Source organism: Lissotriton helveticus, chromosome 6, assembly GCF_964261635.1.
Source record: "Lissotriton helveticus chromosome 6, aLisHel1.1, whole genome shotgun sequence".
In the NCBI taxonomy this organism is placed as follows: domain Eukaryota; kingdom Metazoa; phylum Chordata; class Amphibia; order Caudata; family Salamandridae; genus Lissotriton; species Lissotriton helveticus.
In genome coordinates, this window is record NC_136067.1 from 284386592 (window position 1) to 284410789 (window position 24198).

The 24198-nt window shown below is 44.5% G+C and overlaps 1 protein-coding gene and 1 long non-coding RNA gene across 5 annotated transcripts in view; one reads left to right on the forward strand and one right to left on the reverse strand.

The window, feature by feature from the left end:
- Positions 1–3684, reverse strand: part of LOC144762507 (uncharacterized) — a 44468-nt gene extending 40784 nt beyond the window's left edge. The window contains exon 1 of the long non-coding RNA XR_013596103.1: positions 3494–3684. This is a non-coding gene — a long non-coding RNA (uncharacterized LOC144762507). The remainder of the gene's footprint in view (positions 1–3493) is intronic.
- Positions 3685–3971: 287 nt separating this feature from the next.
- LDAH (lipid droplet associated hydrolase) overlaps positions 3972–24198 on the forward strand; it is a 1444635-nt gene continuing 1424408 nt past the window's right edge. For 3 of the 4 annotated variants that reach the window (XR_013596100.1, XM_078647725.1, XM_078647726.1), the window contains exon 1: positions 4015–4142. The gene's annotated coding sequence lies outside the window, so the exon portion shown is untranslated. Of the gene's footprint in view, positions 4143–24198 lie in introns of all 4 variants that reach the window. The other variant, XM_078647724.1, reaches the window with a different exon arrangement.

The following is a 24198-nucleotide window of genomic DNA, read 5'->3' on the forward strand; positions in this document are numbered from 1 at the left end:
CAGCGTGGCCTGCAACTTGGAACAGATGCCAACTTTTTCGAATGTCAGCATCTTGAACGTGGGAATAGGGCATTGAATAACGAATTAAAGGACACTACGGAAGAAGGATGACATGAACAATGGGTTTACTATTTTTTTATTATAACGATGACTCTGCGGAAATTGAACAGTAAGGCGATGAGGTGATGCTCATCCACCCCTTAATTGACCAATCACGGACACTCCAGGACTTTAGAGTTACGAATTTAGATAGATAAGTTAGTGAAAAAGAGTATAAAAGAGGACATTTGGGACGATGAAAAAAGCTTGCTTCCCGATCTAATCTTTGCACCCTGAGATGCTGTCGGACTGTGCAATTTTCCTATGGCGCAGGGACTTTGACATTTTTGTGAACTTTAACTTCTGAATGGGTGCAGAGTCCTATGTGAGGGGAACATCGAGAGAGATAGAGAGGTGTTCTTTGAGAACTATTCTGTCTTACGCTGATGTCTGCGTTTCTACATTTTGGTAATATCAATTTTCTTATTTCCTGAACTGTCATGCTAATAAATGAATGACAATGACAATGACTCTTTATTTGTGTGATTAATAAAAACCAATACAAAAGACCGATCAGTATAAAAAAGATAGTTAAAATTGAATAATATAATAATATATGTACACATCTTGTTCCTAAAACCACAGTTTGGTGTTTTGTTTTCTAAAATGCAATTAATGTTAATCCTTTAAATCCGCCGGGCGAATTTTCAATGGGAGCCAGACTGCATGGAACCTTCATCCAGATGGATTCCATGTGGTATCAAGTTTGACCTGTCCATTAGGGCTTGATGACCGTGGTAGAATAACTTAGCAAAATTGGCCATGTGCTTCACTGTGTCCAGCGCATATAACTGAAGGACGGCCTCCTTTGCTGTCCACGTGCCCAGTTGGAGGAGAATGGGCCTTAGATGGATTTGGCGGACTAGCAACAGGGCGGGACAGCATAGTAAGGTGTGAGCCAATGATTCACGCTTATAGTAGCAGAGACGACACTCCGTAATTGCTGGTTTTACTTTCACAGTAGGGTAGAGATATTTTAAAGGGAGGGGCGGGTGTAGTCTGGCTGCAAAAATCCTTAATAATAAATTAATGTTTTGAATTAAAAAAATATATTTTAGGTTATAATTGCCTAATTGAATTTTCCTTTGAAATAAATCATAGAGGTCATGCTAGGGGATTTTATCTCTAAATAAAAATTAAATAAATGGAGAATTAAGCAGGACTTGTTATCCTCTAGTTAACTTTTACTAGCAGATCCATTGACAAATAATGGTGGGGTGTTTTAATTGTTTTCCTTGAATCAAACCCATGGTATTAAAAATTAAACTGCAGATGTAAATAATGTATACAATTTTAGTTCTAGACACTCCGCTATAATCCAGCAGCTCTCCTTTGGCCTTTACTGAATCCTCTGAGCAGAGTAAATGCATTTATGAGTGACTCGCAATGATATGGGCCCACTGATGAGTACGTTGTAAATTGCTCCCTGGGTTAAGGTGATGGTTTATATAATATTTCTGGAGCTGCGCTGCATCTCCATCCAAAACAAAATTTCTCATTTCTTTGTCCTATTCATCAGTACAATTCAAGCAGGACTGACTCAATTAGTACCCTCAACTGTAAACCTACTAATTTAAAGCGACCACATGCAGAAGGTGAAAATAAGTGACCATTATAAAGATTACCCGTCCACCTTCAGGCAACAACTGACTGACAAATGGAATCCAGGGTCTTGAGTGAACAATCCAAGCTACCTTATTCTAAAATGGAACATTGCTAAGCAGACGATGCAGCAGCAAGGTAAGATTACTCACCTACTATCTTTGACAGTGAAAAATCCTTGGGAGTCATTCTTCAAAAAAGACTCAATCTACAGGCACAAATGAATGCCATAGCCAGAAATACATACTTTCAATTGTGTCTGCTTTGGGAGAGTCTTAGATTCACTCCTGATCCATATTTTAAGATTTTGGCAATCCTAATGCTGTTAAGCCTTATTGCAACTCTGTCCCAACTGGTCATCCCAAAGTGCATCTGAAAGTGCTAAATACTGTCTCTGGCACCGAAAGGGATGAACGCGTTAGTCTGTCTCTACTGCTTCCCATTGAAGCTAGAGCTATATATAACAGGCTGCATCATTTCCAAGACCTTACACAATTCTACTTCACGGTACCTGGTACCAAGCTAAATAAATCTTGAGGAGGCAGACTGTCACATAATGCTGAAACACTGCGTTTTAGAAACCCCGACTTTTAATAAGAAATATGCTATGGACCAATCCTTTTCATGAAGTGCTACCAGAGTGGAAGGTTTTGCTTCTGGGCTTAATACTACTACAGTAAAGTTGAGTCGTGCACAGCTGTATTTGATCCATGTGGTTTTTGTGTGTGGACCGTGCTCCAGGAAATCACTCCCCACTTGAGAGTGTGAATTGACTTCAGAGTAGCAGTTCCAAATACTTATGGCCTGTCTCCCTAGGCACAGGAAAATGGGTGCTGTCTGTCCTGTTCTGAACTGCTACTCTAAATGTAATACTACTGCCCCACTGCCTAGCTTCACATCCAAACTGAAAGATATTCTCTTTAAAAGAGATTTCAGATAATCTGTATTATCAGTCCCATTCACTGATTGTTTTCACCCTCAAACTTTTTCTGTTCAACTCTTGCACATTATGTTGGGCATAGCTCTTAATCCTGTGGCCCCCTTCTCTCGCCACACTCCCTGCTCATTAACATTATATCCCACCTCTTTATCCTATTCAGTCATGGTACCTAGTCAATATAGACGTAGAATTTGCACTGCCTTGCTTTACTGCCCACCTATCTCCCTTTATTTTGTATGATACGCTGCATAGAATTGCACCTGTTTACATCTTGTCTTTCACTATGTTAAGCTGGAGGAATGTATTAACCTTATGCAATATGCTACTTCTTGGATCATGCTGAGAAAGTATAATCAATTCTTTCGAAGTTACTATACTGTTGATTTATTGTAATATGATAATATTTAAAAGGGCCTACTGAAGCCATTTTATTTAGCATCACACATTTGCTAATTTTTCGGCATCTTGTACAAGTGCACCATCGTTTTAAAACTGTCACAGAAAAGCTTAGATTTGAGGAACTCAGCATAGGGCTGTATTTCGTTCATATTTCAAGGACTTATTGCATCCTTTCTCATGAGAGGATTCTAACATCTGCTCAATGGTCGGTTTCAAGTTTCGATCACGTGGTTTGCTTCCATTCACTAGCATTGAGAACATTTTACAAAAATGTATAACGATTGAGTAGATGGTAGACTCTAGTCTATTTAAATGGAAATTGTCCTCACCGTTTTGCTGGCATGACGGCTAATTCACCATTAAACAAGTTAAACTATTAATCCTCTTTTATAATACAATACAAACCTGTGCACGCACACTTTAAATTTTGCTGATGCCCGTTTTACTGCTTACCAGACTTTCTTGATACTGAATACTTCGTATAGCTGTGTGCCTTATTACATCTTTTTAACGCAATACGTAACAATTATGGAATGTATTATTCGTTCTTAAAACGCCTTCTAGTAATGTCCGCTCTTTGTAAAAGTGCGTAAACATGTAAAATAACCAGACACTGCACATGTTTGGGCAAAATGATAGGTCGCTCAACCAAAGCAGGGAGCGAACGAGCCCGTGTGCTAGCGTCTGCCAGGCGGGTGGGGAAGAGGGTAAAGGTTATCCCGTGTTCTTCTGGGAAATGTAGTCCTCCGAACTTGGGCTTGTAAACAGTGTCCAGACGTCGGACCAACACTGGTAGGCAAATGATATACACTGCGCTTGGACGTATTAACTTATATCGTAGCAAATGCTTTCCAATCAGCGCCCTGTAGCAGATGAATTCAAACCAGGAAGTCAGGCAGGTATAGCACTGCGTAGCCGGTGACGCCACTCTGATCACAATACGCAAAGGCAATTGGAGCGCCAAGAGGAAGTTCCTGGACGTCTTAGAGCCTTCTGGGAAATGCAGTTCTCAGTGCCTGGTCCTGGAGACAGCGACAAGATAGAGCAGCGCTCGTAACCCTCGCTGTGCGGGCGCAGTGACACACGTTTATTCAAAAAGCAGGTATGTGTAACAAAAGCTTCGCCTATACCCAGTTTGGCAGAATAATCTAAACCTTCGTTTCTGTGTCCTATTCTTCCTCGTTTAAGCCCCTCTCCTCGATTGTACTCATGCTGCTAAGCACAGGTTTTCTTGTTCATAGTGTACACCTGTGCCCAGCTGATGTTCACAGTCGTCTTGGGAGGAAATCTGCTGTCACAGTTGATGGTTCAGGCGATATTGCCACTCGACAGTTCCTCTGTTACCCACGCAGCCCATCATTTTTAAAAAGCTCTGCAAGTAATCTGTGTAGAGAATTATACAGCTCAGCCTCACTATGCCCTCTAAAATCAGGTATACTACGGTATACCCTGTCACAGGTAGTTACCCTCGGAACCCCCAGTTTTATTGATGCAAAAGCCACATTTCTTGACCACCTTCCTCTTGTAGAATTACCACACGAACTAGCACGCGTTACTCTAATGATGTTGTCCGTGAAATAAAATGCTTTCATAAGTGTTGCTTTCGCTATTTTCTTCCTCAAAGCACAAGAAGGTTTTTTTGACACTCTGCCCTACAACCCAAGTATGTGCTTTTGCAGCAAAGCATGCTTAATGTATCTCGGTCTTGTATACAAAGTCTGCCATTGCCATGACTATATGATGTGTCCAATTTGATGTGCTGGATAAGTCTGTTGCTGAAATTATATCTGTTTTCTTTTCATGTCCTCTTAATGCAATAGCTTCCCACTGTTGAGTAAGATCTTCCCAAATATTGGCTCTAAGATCAACGGGCATTCACAAGTCATGTGTACTGAGATGTCCATTTGTTTGTTGAAATCTTAGCCACACCTTTTCGACTTCTTTACATTCTTTCTCAAATTCTATGTGGCGGGAGTGTGTTCCTTCATGACACTGAAGATGCTATGGGTCCTAACAGGAAAAGAATACCAAAAAATTCCTCTGTCCCATGTGCTTTGGTAACCCAAAAATATTGTAAGCAACCAGGTGCTCCCATGAGAATGACGGAATACCCCAGGACCATTGGTACTATATTTCTCAGAAGAAAAGTTTGTTTTAACTTCCTTTCTTTATCCCTTGTGGCTTACGATCCCGGAATCTTAAACAAAGAAGCTCAGATCATCGCAAAGGAAAAGTCTACTGGTTATGGGATACCTAATGTATCAAGGCCTCTCATAAATGTAAAGAAAAGCAGATCTGGATTGTCAGTTCCTGGAAGATACTTGGGGGCATATCAACAAGGGCCATATCTCCGCTTTTTTGGCTTTAAACGCCAAAGAAGCGGAGATTAAACTATCGCCCGATGTACAGGTGGGTGCTAACATGCATTAGCACATGTTAGCATCCGTTTTCCCGACGCCTCGCTATGCATCACTAATGAGATGCAAAGTGGGCGTCACTGGGCAGTACTGCTTGTAAATTATCGCTGATGTGCACATGGTGATATTTACAAGGAGGTCCACGCATTTTAGCAGACGTTATTTTTTGTCGAAAACTAACGTCTGCTAAAATGCTGACTTACCTATACTTTACATTGGGGGTGGATTATGCTGATACGACCACAGGATCGTATCAGCAAGGTTATCGCCGTTTTCCAAGGAACATCGCTGGAAAACCAGCGATGGCCTACCAGGGGCTGCAGCATGTATTGTGCCACCCCTGGTTTGCCTTCCAAACTGACACCACAGGTCTGTTCACACAGTCTGGGTAAGGCGGTGTAATCACCCCTTACTTAGATATAGTATACCTATATCTACCTTTTATATATAGACACATATACACCTATAAGCCACTCCTATGGTAGGCCTCGACAATCCTGGAGGCAGAGTGCTTGGTTTTATGTGAGAGGGTGCTCTGGCATTACCTGAGCCCCTCTGCAGCTTTCGGAACCATCTCCTTATAGCTGTTCTATGATATAGCCATACCATATACTCTTAAGTGCATTATAATCCTCGCGGTTAATGCTAACTTTGGTTTGGCTTTATCAAAACATGTTGTGTAAGGTCACTTTGGAATACTACCCCCTCCCACCCCCCCCCACCAATTCTGGCGGCGGGGGTAGCATTCCACCCTTCTAGAGGGAAAAGACATGTAAGTTACTGCTTTACCCGGTTAAAGTAAAACAGAGCCTCAGCATCACAAAATGGATGCTGCTGCCACAGACACAAGTCTGACCTCCTGTTGCTGGGGGAAACTCCAGCAAGGGCGGCCTGGACAATAGGTTTCCTGTCCAGGGAGGTGCCAGCACCTCCCCAGACAGGGGTTTTGTGTATTGGGGCAGGGAGGGCTGCATTCAGTGAATGCATCTAGACACTGCCTGGGGCACACAAGGTGCTCCATGCATAGCCCGGTTCAAACCAGTTGCTGGGGCACTCTGTAACCACCCCTTCTCAGGTCCACCTATAGGAGGGACCTAGTCAGGTAATCCAGCCCCCATCCTTAGTATAAGTATAGGAGCTGTGTCCCTGGGACTTTAGATTATCCTGGACGAATCTTTGAAAGACATATCTTGGACCTTCGACATTCCATTCTGACTGGAAGACTGAATACATCTCCCTTGTGTTCAAGGAGTTACCACCCTGTGCAAACAGGCACCCACAGCAACTTTGCCGGTCTGAAGTTTCAAGGCTCCCGTCGGAACCGGAAGACTCTGCAACTCAAGAACTGGACTTCCAGACTTCTCTGACCCGACCCACATCCACAGCAAAGCTGAGACCCGTGGCGGACACGAGAGACGTGGGACCGGTCATCTTGGACATCCTGCATTTTGCTACATGCACTCCTTTCCTGAAGCCTCAGTAAGTTGTGCATTGGGGTACGAGAAGCCCCAGCCCCAAGCACCATTTGCACCGAAGCCCAGGCCCCCACACTCCACGAGTGTCCCGTGGGCCCCACCTTTGCATTTGAGCTTGACGCGTCCTTCCTGGTTCCTTGCCCGTTGGCTAGTGAGCCCCCTGAAGACGCCATCTTGAATCTAACTTGCTTTCCTGGTTGCTCCAGCTTCCCTGAGGAGAAGCACCACAGACCTTGCTGGTCTGCGACAGAGCCAATCTCGACATCCTGCATGTGTTGCGGTTGCCAAGGCTTGTTGGGTCCAATCCGGATACCGACTCCGCAGTCATCTAGATCCATGGTGGGACAACTAGAATACAGCTCCTGGTCATCGTCGATGCCTCCTGGACCTCGTGGCTGAAGAGACAAACTCACCTTCTTCACCTTAAAGCACCCGACATCGCCTGGTTCCTTCCTGGTTCCTTCCTGGTCACTGGCTAGTGAACCAGACTCTGTCCCCTCTGCTTTCAGGTTCTTCACATCTCCGATCCACCCTTGGATCCACCCGGATACCTTTCCTCCGGTCGCCTGCAGCACTTCTTTGCAGCTCTCCATAGAAAACGACGACGAAACCCGACACCAAAAGACGCCTATGCATCCGGCTTCCCTGGGTGAGGTAACACGAGTACTCCAGTGCTCCCGTGGGTCTTGACTCTCGAAGTGTCCTAGTTTAAAAAGGTTCCATCCTAGTCCATCCGGAAGTGCCCTTAAATTGTATATTTGTAACTTATTTGTTTCCCATAGAAAGTCAATGGTAACCCGCGTCTGTGTTTAGACACTGCACGCGTCTCCCGTGGGCCTCCTACTTCCTAACCTTTGGTTGTTTAGTGTAGCCCCAGCGATTCCACAGGCCCCAGGCCTGCTTTTTAACTCTCACGTGGTACTTATACCACTTTCTTAGTATATGGTTTGTGAGGCCCCTAGGGCATAACGTATACTGTGCAACTTATCGTATATTTAACTATGTGCAGAGGGGTTGTGTTTAGAGTACATACATATATATTTGATATATACCTTGTGTGGTGTCCTTTCATTTGGTATTCAAGGGATTATATATGGTAAACACAACTTGCTTAACTCGCCTACTGAAGTCTTAGCCTGAAGACTGCTGGTTCATGCTACCACTAGGATAGCTTTCTATAAGGTTGACTTTACAACCACCATCAATAAGGGTTGATTACACTGGTGCAAGGTGCCCATTAGAGCTAGTGGACATCATATGCCAGGCTAACTTCTCACAACGCAGATCTTGAGGCCTCCATATCCTCCCTGAGAGTATGAGGCATTGAAGCACAATGGAGAAAGTGACTGTTGTACGACCCAATAACATTGAACAATGCAAACAAAGTTGGGCTCCCCTTTCAAAGTTTATAACTCCTGTAATCAGCAATTTGAAACCTGTGCTATCTCAATCTGAGTCTCTCAACAGAATGGGAATATTTGACTTGATCTCTTCATCTGACTCAGTCACTGCAGTATAATACCCTTCAACATCATCCTCCTTTGTCAGGAATCTGATGCTCATTCCTGCTTTTGATTTTTGATTGTTACTCAACAATAGTGTTTTGTATTGATTGATCTTTAGCAATGTTTCTCACATAATGGTTTTTGTGCAATGGCCAAACATATCTTAATTGCACTTTTTAACTTGTCTTAACTATACTGCCCTGTCGAGGGCGTAACTTAACGTGTGTCCTAAATTCGTTCTAGACAAAGTCTGGAATTCCACTCCGGGAGACTCAAGGGTTTTATGCTGGAGGCCACTAGGGAAATGGTCAGGTCCACGTCCAGTGTTAGGCTTGTACGCATCCTATTGGCATGGCAGACCAGAATTGGCTTTTGTCTGGGGTTCTTTCGTACCTTTGTGATTCACCATTGGTTTGTTTTATTCAAACTACGCTGTTTGTATGCACATACATTTTTATTGGACAAATAGTACTTTTTATAAATGTTTTGTTTGTACGTGACGTTTGACGGCCTTTGGCTGAAGTAAAGTACTTTTTTACTTTGATTATAAAATATAAGAAGGTGCACCAGTAAAAAGTCCAGTATAAGTTTCAAAACAGTTTCTTTATTATAAATCTTCAATATAGAAACGGTAAAGATCCAGCCAATGTTGTTGTTGTTGGCTGGATCTTAACGCTTCTATATTGAAGATTTATACTAAAGGAACTATTTTGAAACTTATACTGCAACTGGTCTTTTGACTGGTGCACCTTCTTATATTTTGTAATCTTGAATCTGCTGGACAGTGGCACCAAACAGTGGCAGGTGCTGGAAGATCTGTGCACAGGATATTACATTTGTTTGGACTAAAGACTGAGGTGCAATTTATATAGTCCACTGCTGTTCTTTTTGTGTTTATTTACGTTTTGAGTTTGACTTTGATTGATCTTTAACAATACTACTATCAGTATTGTATCATGGTTGGAATCTTTGCTCTGCAACTATGGCATTTGATCTCACTTGTTCCAGTTATTTTGTTTCCCATGACTTCAATTTTCCTGTTTTTCTGTTATGTTTCCTACTGCGTAATATATTTATATTTATCACTTAAAATTATGTACTTTTTGATAATAATGGGCCTCCTGTTTTCACATTCAGGAAGCATTCTTCTACGTAATATTTAGCATATTGGATGTCAAAAAAGAGAATTTGAAAAAAACTATTAATTGTTTCCTGGGGAAACTATATATCTGTGCAAATGTTTTCTTCTGCTTTACTTTGTGCGTAAACTTTTACATTGTTTCTAATCCATTTCTGAACTCACCAAAGAATATTTCCCATAGACCCTTTTTGCCCATCTCATTTCCCATGTACTCAACATCTGGCTAGTGGGAGAAATTGGTTTGTTGGTTGAGGGGGGTGTTAGAATCGCATTTCTGGTTGGTTAGTGCATGTGCCTAAGCCAGGCAGAAACCACAACTCTAGTCAGAGCACAAGAGTTAAACCTGAAGACAACCCCTACTCACCACCTTGGTAACTTGGTAGAGCAGTCAGGCTTATCCCAGGGGCAATATGTAAAGCGTGTGCACAACACTCACACAGCAGCGACACACTAGGCACACCACAAAAGAAACTTCACACAAGGTTATATAAAAAATAGCCTTTGTATTACTCATTAAAAACATTAGAACGTAATCACATATATACACTGTGCCACCTGGCACTTAGTATGACTTTACATGGGATTATATACACTACAGGGCCAATCTGGCCACTGTCATAACCATCAGCACTCTCAATTAGGAAAAACAACCAGTAACTACTTGCGACACATCACTTAGCATATGCAGTACATAAGCAGCAGTTGTGCACTATTACCAACACTTGTATAGTGCACACTTCACATCAGCACATCATGCCCACCTTAGGCCTATGCAAATCGCCATGATGATGCATAGGGGGGAACCTTACGCCCACAGTACTGACTTCCCTTGCATAGGCTCCTGAGCTACTTGCCTGCCTATCCTTGGGAATGCAGAGCAATGAACCCTCACTTGCCTAAAAAAACAATGCCTCCGAACAGCAGATAGGGGTGCAGCTGCCAGCGACAATGCAGCTTAGCTGCAACAATGTCAGGAAGGAGGCAATTCAGCGGAGATCCTTTCTGCTTTGGGACCCGGGGGCCTCCGTCAAGGCTACACCCTGTTCCTGATGATCAAGAATGTCCCTGGTGCCCAGTGCACCAAAATCCAGGGTGGGGTGCAACGCACACCCTCCCCACTAAAGAATGCCCCTGGTGCCCAGCGCACCCAGCGCGGCGGGGAGGCTACTCCTGCCCCGTCTCAGCTGGAACAGCATAATGAGAGCGGGAGCCGTTCTCTGACCCCTGCTGGCCAAATTCTGCCGCTGCCCGTAACACCAGGGACTCCTGCCAGGGGCTCCCGGCTGCGTTGCGTCATGACCTCCTGCAGCCCGGGGCCACTCAGCAGAGCCCTGGCTGTGCACACCGCAGAACAGCAGTGACCGGCTGTTAGGGAGAGGGGGAGCACTTCTCCCGGCTCAGCTCCCCTCTCCCGTCCCTCAACACCACAGACAAGGGCGTCAGCGCAATAAAAACGAAAGCGCTTCTCGCACGACTTCATCCCTCGTTCACAGAACTGACAAGAGAGCCCCCTTGAGCGCTCCACACACTTTCCTCCAAAATAACAGGAAGGATGACAATCCACACCCTCCTGTGCTTCGGACAGAAAGGTCTCTTCACCCCTCACCTCAGGGCAGCACATAGGGTAGAGCTGGGCCCAGGCAGGCCTGCTCACAGGGCCCTCCAGCAGAAGGGAAGTCCTTTGTGGTGGTTCCTCCTGACGCAGAGCGTCCTTCCGTCCCAAAGTAAGCACAACGTTCCCTTTCATGGGGTCACAGCCCCAATATTTATACTCAATGTGTCTTTGTTCCGCCTTGGCACAGGGCACTGGACCAAGTCCCAACCAGTTCTGGTGGGCACTTAAAAAGTGCACAACAGTCCACATTGTCAGTGTAGGCTCTGGCCCCAGACACACCACAGGGGGCGGAGCCAGCATTTGTGGAAGACAGGCACAGTCCTATTCAGGGTCAGGTGCTACTCTTCCCACTACTCCAAATGCAGATCGGCCTATTGAGCCTAGCGCTAACCCACCCAGCCCCTCTGGAGCCACTGCACCTCCCCAGCCCCTGTCATCCTGAGCCAGACATCCAAAACACAATAGGCAGGCACAAAGACAAATAGCACACAGAAATGCCCACTTCTAAAAGTGGCATTTCTAAAATAATGATAATAAATCTGTGAACACCATTACGCAGCATTTATTACCGCTATTCCAAACATACCAAACTTAATCACTCTACTACTCTCATGTCAGGATTTACCACTGAAACACATATCAGGAAATCCCCAATCCTTTCCTATGAGAGGGCAGCCTCACAGTGGTGAGAAACCAAGATGTCTGTTTGTCACTACCAGGACATACCACACAGTTAAGGCACATGTCCCACCTTTTACCTACACGGCACCCTTCCCATAGGGCTAGCTAGGGCCTACCCTAGGGGTGACTGATATGTAGTAACAGGGGAGTGACATACGCGGCACCCACTTTATGTGCCACATTACAGCGGCAGTAAACTGCGCGCGCAGGCCCTGCAATGGCAGAGGCCTGAGACAGGTTTGAAAGGCTACTTTGGTGGGTGGCACAAGCAGCGCTGCAATTTACTGGCCCTGGGTATATGAGATACCACTTTACAAGGGACTGATATGTAAATTAAGTACACCAAACAGGTGTAGACCAATCTTTCCAAGTTCACCATAGAGAGCACATGCACTTTACACTGGACAGCAGTGATAAAGTGCCCAGAGTCCTATAACCACCAACACCAGGCCAGAAAAAATACCAGAAGGAAGGCAAAAGGTTCAGGGATGACCCTGCAAAAAGGACCAAGTCTAACAAGGGGTAAACCCCTACTTAAGCAACACCCACAATCCTTGTCAGGATGAACCACAAAAAGTCACTGGCACTGTTCATCAGAGGGGTAGGGCATGTATGGCTTAAACGGCTATGTGCAGTTAAAGAACAGATATGAGTACAAGAAGGTGTGCATGTTACCATTCTCATTGTACTTTGAATAAAAACTGTCCCTACGGAAGTTTGCACCCTGATGTTTGATATGGATAAAACAAGAAAAAGAATTAAACTGAATATCACATTAAAGGCAGCAATAATACATTGTTTTTAATCAAGAAGGAGCCCATAAGTGATGTGCGCATTACACCAAAGGATATACATGCTATCTAGGACTTTTAAGATTTACTCACACTCATTTTGGACTTACAAATAAAATGAGACATAGGTCTAGGTTAAAACAGTGTTTTTATATATATGTTTTACATTGTTTGTTTACCCTTTGTTTTGTGAGGGTTGATAAATGGCACAAAGAGGATATTTATTACTGCAAAGTTTGATTTTGTGTTCACAAAATCTCTGGGGACAGCACTATTCAGTAGGGCATATATGGCTTTAAGGCTCATGGCCTGAACCTTTGTTGGGTGGGTTACAACTCCATGGTAGCTTGAACTAGATGGCTCTAACGTGTAACATGTTTGATGATAATACAATGATGAAGGAGCATGTTGCTGGTTGCACGAAGTGTGAAGGAGATTATTTTGTGGCCGGTCACAGCATGAAAGGTACAACTTTGTACAGCTTAGGTAGTCGGTAACAGGGTTAAGATAAAGCAAGCACATATAAGCACTGTATATATGATGGGTATTTTTGCTTTGTAGAAAAAGGGTGGATTTAATTATTTTCAATTTTGTCTGATTATTCACGAAGATGGACGGGGGACACGTGGATTAATCCATGTTAAAATCAGTCATGTTAATACACAATGATCATTATTTAGACAACAATGCGTTTTTTTAATAAGTTTGTGTCGTAATGCCAGTCTTATGGGAACTGAGTAGAATGTTTCATTCCTTTTTAGGTCTCACGCCTAGCGTTGCAGTGCGCAGCACTGTTCGCGCAGCCCGAGACCTCTTGTAAGGGGTTTTGAAAGTTGACCACACGCTTGTGCGTGTGGTTTTGCTTTCGCCGGCTTCGATTGGCTTTAGCGTTTAAAACAAAAAAAAAGGCGCGCAATTGGGCAAAGGCGGGCACATGTCCCGCCTTTGCTCTGCCCATTTCTATCAATGTCTAGGACGCGCATCAGCGCGCAGCACAGACGACAGGCTCCCTCGCCCCTCTCTTCTGTGGTGCGTGCGCACCATTGGTTTCGATTCCGTGCTTGTTGTTTTAGATGTAACCGGAGCCCGGGTGCCACACGGGATTATTGTTATCCCGGCAATTTCTGTACCATTCAGCGTCACTGTCCCAAGATCCGCTGCTCTTAATTGCATCAAATCCTGCATAACGAGCTGCGCGCGGCAGTTAATGCCTTCAAATTGAGTTTTTCATGGATGGAGGACAGGCCCACGCGGCCGGTGTAGAATTATGCACTGCACAACCGGATGCCACTGAAGGCTTCACTCGGCTGTCCTGCCCATGGATGTATCAGACTCCCCAATCTCCCCCCCCCCTTCAAGCCGCCGGTCTACAATTATGCACTGCACAACCGGATGCCACTGAGGACTTTACTCGGCTGTCCTGCCTATGGATGCAGCACACTCACCCCCCACCCTCCCCAACGTGGCCGGTCTAGAATTATGCACTGCACAACCGGATGCCACTGAAGGCTTCACTCGGCTGTCCTGCCCATGGATGCAGCAGACTCACCCCCCCTCCTCTCCAACGCGGCCGGTCTAGAATTGTGCACTGCACAACCCGATGCCACTGAAGGCTTCACTCGGCCGTCCTGCCCATTGATGCAGCAGACTCCCCCGCCGACCCACACGGCCGTTCTAGAATTATGCACTGCACAACCGGATGCCACTGACGGCTTCACTCGGCCGTCCTGCCCATGGAGTGAGAACAGACAGCCAACAAAGTATATCCATGGCACAAACATAATACAACCCCCGTGTCCGTAGGCAAATGTTTGCACGTTTTGGGAGCTACCCTGGTGTGTGGGATTGTAGAAAGTGTTGCAGCGGACTTGTGGGATCTGCAAACATGCCCGCCAGGAAGCAAGATAAGCAGAAGACCAGTTTACCCTCTGGTGTTGTTCATGTTCCATGGGTATCTCTGACTGCAGCATGTGTGCGCGATTGCAGCGGCTCCATAACATCTGGTATAGTTTGTTGTTTTGAACTCACAACCATCCCTTTCTTGGCCCCTTGACTGCTGCTTAGAGGTTTTGCAGTCCTACATCAGCATTTGCCATCTATGCCCCCAAAAAGAACGTTGAAAGCCTAAGTGTACTCGTGGCTGCTCAAGGAGGGACAGACCCTTAGTATGCGAGATACTGCAACAATGTGCACCCGTACTTTCCTATGGGCTGTGGAACCCCGGATTGGGAGCGCCTAGTTGGGATTCCTGGGCATTAATCCGCACAATGCCTCCAGCATGCTTAATCCCCCCTGTTTAATGCTTCCAAAATGTTTTAATTTCAAGCCCATTTCTGTTATTTTGCTATTCACCGTACTACTCTTAGTTTCTCTTTTCCACGGTACAGGCGGGGCTACAAGTACCCCAATAAAAAGCTTAAATAACATTATAATAGGAGTTCCCAATTTTACTTAGTCTACCTGCGTAGGTTTTCCAGCCCATGTTTTACTTTTGCCTTCTGGGTGTTGTAGCCCCATTATAAAACAGGACTTCCAAACCCATTTTATTTAGTTGATTTCTTGGTCTTGTAGCGTTCAGAGGAATGGGTCTGGCAAACTTAAGAGTTCTGCAAGATCAAACAAGCTTCACGCTCTCCACAACGTGAGGGTTTTCTGTAGAGGGGTTTGGGCTGCATACATTTTGTGTGTTTAAGGCGGTAACCTCACTCAATGTCGCCTCTGATAGTTTCATGCTTTGGAATTTTCACCCACAGGCCATTGATATCAGGTTAGATTACCCTAATTATTAAATAGAAACAAAGGTTACATCACCTCGGATGCCTTTGGTTGTCAGGTGAAAGTCCAAGACTGAAGAGAAACTGTGCTTGGTGACACAGAGTCGGACGGAGAATAGATACAGATGAGGACAAGCATTTGCAATGCAATATGTCTCGCATTTGCGAGAGTTTAAGCTATTAAATGACAATGCCTTTTATTTATGTTTTAAAAGTCAACACATAAATAAAAGGAATTGTCATTTACAATGCCAATAGCTCAAACTCTCGTAAATGCATAGCAATGCTTGTTTCTAGTTACCCCTGATGAAGGGTTGTAGAACCCAAAATGCATGGGGTGAAAAACAACATGAGGTTAACCATGATTGTGAGAAGTTGGCCTGATATATGATGCTCACTAGTTCTAGTGATCACCTTGTATCAGTCCAAACAACCCTTATGGTTATTGGTTGTAAGTCAACCTTATAGACCAGCTATCCTAATGGTTGCATGGACAAAGCAGTCTTAGGCTAAACTCTTTTGGCATGTGAAGCCAGCTGTTTTACCACAATATAACCCCTTGAATACCAGATGAAAGGACACCACACAGGTTGTTATGAAAATAAACAGTATATTTATTAATGACAACACCTCTGAACTGTTTATGAGGTCAGAGGACTAAGCACATGACAATCTCTTACGAAAAATACTACAAGTTACACAAAATTACAATGGTGCCCTAGGGGCACGACAAACCATATACTAAGTAAGTGGAATGTGAGAGTCGATAAAAGGAATGGAGCTGTCCAGAGGCTGTAGGATCGATGGGACCATGCTACACTAACTTCAGGTAAGTAATAGGAGGCCCACGGAACGCGTGTGCAGAGTGTGAACTCACACGCGAGATGCGTAACAACGTCTATGGACAGTACAGTTCAAGTTAAAGGTGAGTACGGACAATCCTGACTAGGTAGGACAACAACGACTGTGGAACTGGACACTAGGACAGTTAAACTACCCTTGAGCACCGAAATGCTCTTGTTACCTCACCCACGGACTGCGGGTGCACAGGTGTCAAAGTGCGTCGGGTTCTCGCGTTGAAGTCTATGGAGCCTGAAAGAAAAGATGCTGCAGGCGACCAGGAGGAAGATGTCCAGTGCGTTCCAAGGGTGGATCGGTGAAGAAGACCTGAAAGCAGAGGGGACAATGTTCACAGTCACTAGCCAGTGACTGGAGTGGAACTAGGAAGGAACCAGATGCTGTCGTCGCGATCAGGTGAAGAGTGGACGCTTGACTCTGCAGCCACGTGGACCAGGAGGTGTCTTCGACAACCAGGATGGAGGCACGAGCTGTCCCACGCAGGCTCTCGCTGTCGGATCCGGAATCGGAGTCAACAGCCCTTCGCAAAGGCAACCCACGCGATGAGTGAGAAAGACGTCTGGTGCGGACTAGGAGAGTCCGGGGTGCCCCTCTTCTGGAAGGGAGCAAGGGCCAGTCTGGAGCAACCAGACCAGCAGCAAAGATTCGAAGGTTCGTCGTCTTGGAGGCCACTAGCCAGCCTGCAAGTGACCAGACAACGTGTCGAGCAGCAAACAAGCAGAAGGGCCCCACGCAGATCTCGTGGATGCTGGAGGGCTGATCTTCGGTGCAGGGGCTGCTCGGGGCTGGGGCTTCTCAGTCCCCGAAGCACTTGGTCGAGTTTACCTCGGGAGTCGTGCTGGAAGCGAAGTGCAGGTTCGTTCAAGATGGCCAGTCCCACGTGTCTCGTCGCACCCACGGGTCTCAGCTTTGCTGTAGATGTAGGTAGAGGTCGGAGAGGTCTGGGAATCCGGGTCTCGTCGGGCTCTGAAGTCTGGATCCTCGAGGGAAGACGACAGAGTGAAGCCGCTGGACGCTTGATGGTGCCTGCAGTTGCAGGGTGGACACTCCTTGCCCATAAGGGAGATTCTTCAGTCTTCTGTGGCGCAGAACGTCGAAGGCCAGAGTTTCTTCTTGTTGAATAGTTCAGGATAATCTAATTTGGAATGGGACCAGCTCCTACCTTTATTCTCCTAAAGGGGGCTGCACTACTGACTAGGTCCCTCCCCTGGGTGGAACCAGGAAGGGGGGTGGTTACACCCCCCTATCCTTTGTCCGGTTTCCCGCCAGAGCTGGAGCTGGAGTTGGAGTGTCCCAGCAACTGGTTTGAACCGGTGTATGCACAGGGCACCTTGTTTGCCCCAGGCATGTCTCATTCCTTTCAGGCCTATCCTCCCCAATACACAAAATCCTGTCTGGGGTGGTGCTAGCACCTACCAAGGCAGGAAACCCTTTGTCCAAGCCGCCCTCGCTGGAAGGACTCCCAGCAGCAGGAGGTCAGACTTGTGTCTGTGGTGGCAGCATCCATTTTGTGATGCCAAGGCTCGAGTTAACTTTAACCGGGGTTCACAGTTACATACATGTCGTGCCCCTCTAGAAGGGTGGAATGCTACCCCCGTCGCCAGAATTGGCGAGGGGGTAGTATTCCAATTTGTATGACACCTTACTCGACATGTTTTGATAATGTTATACCAGAGTTGGCATTTAACCGCGAGGTTGATAATGCACTTAAGAGTATATGGTATAGCGTTATCATGGAACAGCTATTAGGACTTGGTTCCGCAAGCTGCAAACGGGCTCAGCTCATGCCCGAGCACCATCTCACATAATTCCAAGCACTCTGCCTTCAGGATTGATAAGGCCTTCCATAGGAGTGACTGATAGGAATATATGTGTCCATTTTAGGGTTAGATATAGGTATACTATATCTATAGTAAAGGGTGATTACACCACCTTGCCCCAGCTGTCATGCAGCCAGTTGTGTCAGTTTTAGATGGCCAGCCAGGGGTGGCATAATACATGCTTCAGCCCCTGGGAGGCCCTGGGTACACCTATGCCCTGGGTACAGGGACTGATAAGGTGGCCCAGTACCAATTGGTAAATGCACCTAAAGTACATGGTTGTCAATTTAGAGAGAGAACAGCTAGGCTGTGGGTCTGATTAGCAGGCCCACAGCCAGGGAAAGTCGTAAACCAGTGAAGCAAAAAGCAAAAATCTGGGGTGACCATAGGATTGCAGACCCCACTCTACTACAATGATGAATTAGTTAATCCCGAAGTGCCACTGATAAGGCATGGATGAGCATGCCAGTGGCATTTGAGAAAATGTGGAATAATGCTGCCTTCTGAGGGAATGGATACACAATGGATAAACTTGAAAATATAAATAAAAGATATGGATTAAACAGAGATTACTGGATGAACATTGGTTTATTGCAAAGAAAAAGATTTCGCTCCCAGGCTGTGCGTCTGATTTTGGCATGTGAGGTCATGCCAAACACACTGTGAATCATGTAAGCGTGCTATTTGGGGCAGAGCACGCAATCAGTCAGCATGCCACAACATTGCTACGAGCAGTTAAAGAACAGTTATGAGTACAAGAAGGTGTGTATGCTACCATTCTCATTGAACTTTGATAAAAAAAGGTTTATTTTGCCAGGTTGAAATGACAGTTTGAAACTGCACAAAGAGGCTGTAATGGCAGGCCTGAGACATTATTTAAGGGCTACTTAAGTGGGTGGCACAATCAGTGCTGCAGGAACACTACTAGCATTCAATTTACTGGTCCTGGGTACTTGTAGTACCACTTTACAAGGGACTTACAGATACATTAAATGTGCCAATTGGGTGTAAGCCAATTTCACCATGAATTATGGAGAGAGCACAAGCACTTTAGCACTGGTTAGCAGTGTGCAGAGTCCAAAGACCAACAAAAACAAATTCAGCGTAAACCGGAGCTAAATTAAAAAGTCTGGTGGAAGCCCACCCTAAGGTTGATAGGTCTAACAGTTGTGGTATAGAACAATAATCTCACTGTTCAGTCCATCAAAACAGACACGATACATCCTCCAGGATGTGAATGAATGAATCTCTTTCTTCCCTTAAATTCTAGCTATTTATAATTCCCTCATTAATTGTATTGGTATTCTCACAAACGTTTCAGTCCTTTTCTAGGATTACCACTGGGAATTTAGAAGGTACATGTTTTCTAATAAGGGGTGATAGCAGTCTGGCAACATGATAAGCTTGACAGCAGAACTCCTGTTCACACATCTGCAACATAAACCCGTCCTCCTCCATATTTTCCACCAGCATTTATCTCTGCTGCTTAAACATATTCTCATGTTTCCCTGTTGAAACTTTAAGCTTTCATACTCTTGCAAAGTGTCCACACTTATTACAACTCTGAGGTGCATCTGGATTGGTCCTGAAGTTACTCGTGCGATTTGCTTTCACATTGATAACATGAATTAGGGGAAAGTGGTCTTCTCAACAAGCTCATCCTTGCCCCATTCTCATCGGTCATATATTCCCCATTCTTAGCCTACTAGTGATATGTACTTCTTTCCTGACCCCATTTTGCATAGGAATTTATTTCCGACACCACCACAGCATGTTTAATACCTCTTGCCAAAACCGCTTGTGGTGTGGTGTCTTAAGTGGACAACAACCGTTCTTGATCGATTCCCCTATCCGTTTTCTATCCGTTTTCTCTAACGGCTGATCTCATTTCATTTCATCAAGGTGCTGTTCATAATTACACATGGCAGCCGTGGCCAAGGAGCAGCTAGGTATCATTGGATTGACTTTCTTAGCATTTGCACTGTCTGGAAACGTGTATTTCTAAAGCCATCTTCTTCTTTAGTTTATGTCTGGTGGCCAGCATTTCATAAATTGCAGCATATTCATTCAGTTCAGCTTCCTTATCTACTATAGTCTCTATTGGTAGGTTATGAAAACCCCCTGCACTAATGCTAAGTCCTACAAGGCAAATTTATTTTTAGACGTGTTCATGTTGCTCACAATAGCCTCCATTTAGGCTTCAGACCTCAAATTACATTGCTTCTTGTTGAGTGGTGTCACTCCTGGACACTGCAGCAATGGCACAGCAAGAGTGATACTCTGTAAACCTATCTCATCCAATATTTTGCTGTCTGACTCTCTTGCACATCAAAGAATAGTTTTTAAGTGTCTTAGTAACTGCATTCCTAGCAAGTGGCTTCTCGTACAGAGTACAGCACTCATTAATTGACTATTCTACTTGTGTAAGATGTACAGCGGTGCTAGACTTTCGGTGAATAATAATTGTGCTCATTCCTTTACACTTGTGGGATGCTTGTTGCTTCAACCTTATGTCTGAGGCTCCATACTCTCTGCAGAAATACACTTCTATTGTTGCGTTTAACAGAGCCAGATAACTGCAGCCCCCACCGGTGGGATAGTGCTACCCGGCGACAGGGCGTTATAATGTGCCCTTGTATTTCCTGGTGTTACAGCAAACAAATGATGGACCGAATGCTGACAATGCAAACATTCTCCCCTAGTCAAAAGATCTGGGTTAAATCCATTGTTCTTTTGGGCACTACGGCACAGGGTCAGGCTGATTTGCATATGGCCATGTCTGAACTGGGGTGGCGGAGTGAACTAAAGAATGATGATGGATTAAACCCAGATCAGTTGACTGGGGGTAAGTGCTTGCAATGTTCAACACTTCGTCCATCATCCCCTGTGGTTTTGCTTTGTTCTCCCTAAGTTGGCCGGGTATGCCCAGACGTGGGTCCCTTGCTCACTTTGCCACTGGATTCAAGATAGCCTGGCTAATGAGGGTTATGAACCTGAAAACGGTCCCAAGATGCTTGTTTCTGGTCCAGGGAAGACATAGCTGAGCAGTTCAGGCTGGACGGTTCCCATGAGGCACAGGGTCAGACTGATTTACATATTGCCATGTCTGAACTGGGGTGGCGGAGTGAGCTAAAGAATGATGATGGATTAAACCCAGATCAGTTGACTGGGGGTGAGTGCTTGCAATGTTCAACACTCTGTTCATCATCCCTTTTTGTTTTGCTTGTATTTCCTGGCAGCACAGGCCATGACAAAATGTGTCAAGACAGCATGCTTATAAGTATCCAGCAAAAGGATTTGCATGTGTGCATCTAATTATAGTTCTTGTTCACTGAGCTATTAAATGTCTGCAAAAATACTTTGCTGGTCACCCCATTTGTTCCTCATGCTCATTTGCTTTAAAACCAAACAGTCTGATATTCTTCAATGGAGTGTGACACCACAATGATTGCCCACAAAGGCCATCTATTGCTGCCTCCCACTGCCCTACTACGCAAGGCAAGCAGTGCCACCATTTAGACCTGCTTCTGTTGGGAAGAGTGCCTGCTGGAGGAGCCTATTTCAGAGAGTTGGGTGCTGGGAACCTGAGACGTCATGCATGTTTGTATAGAAACTGTTTTAGTGCAGATCTATGTATGTCTCGTGGCGTGCTGACAAGTGGAGGGTGGTGATATGCAAGGGGAAGTATTGACGGGTTGTCCATCAAGGAGGATGATGAGGTGACAGAAAGGAGGGAGCAGAGATGTAGGGAGAATCCCTGTGATGGGATCTTCACAGCTGTCAAAGAGCACCAACCTTGTTCTAGAGATCCAATGAAAACTATGCACTCTTCCATCTCTCCCTGCCTCACCAGTGAACACATACAAAAAAATATGAGAGCCAGTGATAGAAATGTGAGAAGACGAATGGGATAAGAGAGAACACAGAGACACTGTACGCTTCCACCCAAACTCATCACTTCTGCTGGGCACTGAATTCTGGGTGTCTGAAATCAAATCAGATATCTGTAGTAACTTCACTAAACCGTAACAGTGAATGTATATATCGTAGCAATTTTTGTGTTTCTCACTCTCTGTAATTTGATGTATCTTAAATATATGTTGATTGACACCTCTCTATGAGCAAAATAACTATCTCATTAGAAACTGTTTGTGGAACATAAGTTCAAGTTTCTAGTTGACTCGTATGCTACTAACAGGTACTTAGTAAACATTCATAAGAACTCGTATAAGCATTATTGTAACCCTGAATAACTTATGCATAATCCTATATACATAACCTGTTCTATCATAAAAATCCTTCCTGTTCCGTTACAGGATATTCGCTAGCTAATGTGACTAACCTACAGTTTATAGAACATTTCAAGTTAAATAGTCAAAGTTTTTCACAACACAATTAAACTTTCAGAATACTTCTCATTATTCACATTGTGCTTCAAACAACTCCAAGAGGAGGCTATAGTTTTTTACAACGGAAATCCTAGTTCTGGATCGCATGGTCCTTGCCACAGCAACACTGTGTTGTGATTACCTCGCAAAGATATCATAGACTATGAGGGAAGTATTACCCAGAATTCGAAGATGGCCACCACGTCTCCAAACTATGCAAGAGTTCATGGTCTGATACAAAATGTATTTTGTGTTAGGGCACTGTCATGTAGTTCGTTCTTCATGCAGGCAGCGCTGCTCTCCAGACAGCACTGACACTCTGCCAGAAGCGCCAACCTTTCCTTCCCTGAGATAGATTCAGCACGAGCAGGTCTTCAGTATCGCTCCTTGTGCTCACTTAGTCTTAAGTGGTATGCCATGTTTCCAGCTATGCTTCCTGATACTCTCCTGTGCTCTTGTCACTGTTTTTACCTGACAGTGAAGATCATGGTCTGAGAGTGAATTGCTCACCATAGAAATCCTGAGGAAAAAGAAAATAGTTTTTGTAGAACTAGTCTGGAAGAACTACTAATGAATTGGGTGTTGGAAAAACTGATTTGACACATTTTGAATCTATGAACCAATACGTACATCGAGTCTGGACTGATTTGAGACTCCACTATCAAGCCAGCTTTGAGCTGAGTCCCCTGGTATCTCTTTCGCCTGGTCAAACGTTTCCTGCCAAAGTACGCCCAGTCTCACCATAGGTTGCCCTGCTGGTACCACAGCATCTACTTCTATTTCTCAAAAAAGTATTTTATGAGACAAACGTTTGACATCTTCAAAGAAAAGCTTCACTGCTTGCTAAACTTGATCACCACTTTTTTTTCAGTATTTATTGTTTTGTTTGTAAAAATGACAAAAATAAGAAAAGTGCAGTCAAAGTAAAAAAATAATAAAACAAGTCATTAGTCTATTCTTGTCCCTAAATATGAAAGTAAAAATCATAATAGTTGCACTTATTATAGGTTAATGGAAATAGAAGGTTACCTTAACATTTGTCCTGCATATTGCATACATTTACCAAACCGTACTACCGATTGCTGGTTGTCTCATTTCCTAAAACAACTAATGTCTTCATTGTGTGTTTATTTAACATCAGACACAACTATTTTTTGTGCGATTGCAAAAGAGTAGGACATACACAAGCAATATGCATTAAGGTCTCGACCTTATTACCACAGAGTCTGCGCTCTTTACTGATTTCCTTCAAAGTGGATCATTCTCCCTAATATTGGACAAGCAAATTGAATTTGAATATGTTTATGCTTATATTGTTCTCAGAACATCACATTAGATAACATTGGCTATGTATTTTTACAGTGTAAGATAAAGATAAGATAAAATGCATTTATAGAGCGCACTATACCCGTAGGTGTCAAGGTGCTAAGTGTAAGTGTAATGGGCCTATCTCATACACTTCCACTTTATGAAAGCCAACTTTTCTTCTTCAAGGGAAATAGCCCTGGTTTGCACATTAGTTGTTTTTTTTTAAACTGAACTAAAGACCTAAAGGATCTGCAAATGTGACTGGCCTATTAAAACAGACCCACAGATTAATTCTCATATTCCGCCTTAGAAATGCCTCTGACTAAACCAAGGCCTTCAGGATACCGTCCTCACATCCATATATTTGAACCACAACTTCACAAAG